The sequence below is a fragment of the Tiliqua scincoides genome, chromosome 5 (genome assembly GCF_035046505.1).
Source record: "Tiliqua scincoides isolate rTilSci1 chromosome 5, rTilSci1.hap2, whole genome shotgun sequence".
Lineage (NCBI taxonomy): Eukaryota > Metazoa > Chordata > Lepidosauria > Squamata > Scincidae > Tiliqua > Tiliqua scincoides.
The window spans coordinates 41079019-41080594 of record NC_089825.1 but is presented as its reverse complement, the minus strand read 5'-3'; the positions used below and the strand labels follow the sequence as shown (position 1 = coordinate 41080594).

Below are 1576 nucleotides of genomic sequence, written 5' to 3'. Positions count from 1 at the left end.
AATTGTACCCTTAGTTCTTATTACACAGACTTACTTTCATCCTGATCACACACAAAGATCTATAACTGCACGGCCGTTTCATATGTGAAATAACTATGACAGATCAAACACCCCAGTGAGAACTGTCATACACCGTCACATCAGCTTCTGTTACCAGCCCTTGTATGCCTAGATCAGCATCAGTTTGAGCTAAGGTTCAGTTCCATGTTCCCCTCCAGTTTGCACCGAGACCTTTTGGGTAGTGGCACTTCTTCTATGGAATGTCCTACCTAGGGAGGTCCACCTGGCTGCTTCAATGAAACTTTGACTCTTGACTTGGAGGGGGGGCGTTGGTGGGACTTCTGGCATTTTTTGTTCATTCATTCATTGCTACTTTGGATTATTTTGTGAACTATAGTTTTGACTTGGTTTTAATTGTTTTGTTCAATCTGATATTGTATACAGGTCCAACCCTGTTGTACACAGTTTTTTTATACACGGATTTGACTCCACGGGAATAGCCACTGCAAATGAGAAGGAATGTGCTGATCCCTGGAGAAGGGGAAAATGTATCTCTTTAAAATCACAGTTTAAAAAAAACTGCTTTTCTTACTGTTGTAGAGCGAGAGTCATGCAAGTAATCATTCCATTCTTCAACTGAACCAGGCAAAGGCAAGGGGTCCTTTGTGTTTCTAATTGCTGACTGCCTCTCTACAACAGTAAGAAAAGCTGCTTTTAAACCACAATTGTAAAGCGATGCAATTTTTAATTTTTTAAAATTGTTTTTATTTAACACATTTTATGGTATCAGCAGGGAATCCCAGAAACAAACCCCTGTGAATGTTGAGACACGACCTTATTAGGAGCAATGCAGGGGTAAGAAACCTGGAAGTGGGTCTTTAAATCTATTTTTTCACTGTTTTTTTATCCACAGATTTTTTTTTTTATCCACTAGGGGTTCTGGAACGGAACCCTAGCAGATAACAAGACATGACCTGTATATGTTTTATTTTTGTTGCTGCCTGCAGTCTCAGATATAAATCCTTTCATAAATAAACTAAATCAATAAAATGAATGATAAAATCAATCAATAATAATACCACAATCATTTTCAACAGAAGTAGATCTCACATTCAACTACAAGGCAAGGAGACAATTCTGACAAATAAGACAAGCAGAGGCTGATTTTCACAGTCACTCGTGACTGGGTTAGTCACACTGCATAAACAGTGTGATATCTGAGTGACTAACAGCCCAATCCTAACCAAATTCCTGTGCAGCAGCAACTGTTACCCTGCACATGCCTGATCTCGTCTGATCTCGGAAGCTAAGCAGAGTCAGGTCTGGTTAGTACTTGGATGGGAGACCGCTTGGGAATACCGGGTGCTGTAGACTTCTACCATAGTCTTTCGAGACTGAAGGTTGCCAACCAGTGTAGTGGAGCTAGTGCAGCCTCCACTGCAACCAGCGTTGGAACTGTAACTATTGAAGGTCTCCTTGAGATAAGGAGGAGACCCCTTATCCCATGAAAAGCAGGGATAGGAACTTGGGTCAGGTGATTCTGACTCGAGTCACGAAAATGTGCATTTTCCGCTGA

The 1576-nt window shown here is 41.1% G+C and overlaps 1 pseudogene; it reads left to right on the top strand.

Annotated features, from left to right (window-relative positions):
- Positions 1–1254: 1254 nt before the first annotated feature.
- LOC136654631 (5S ribosomal RNA) lies at positions 1255–1374 on the top strand (annotated as a pseudogene).
- Positions 1375–1576: the final 202 nt, after the last annotated feature.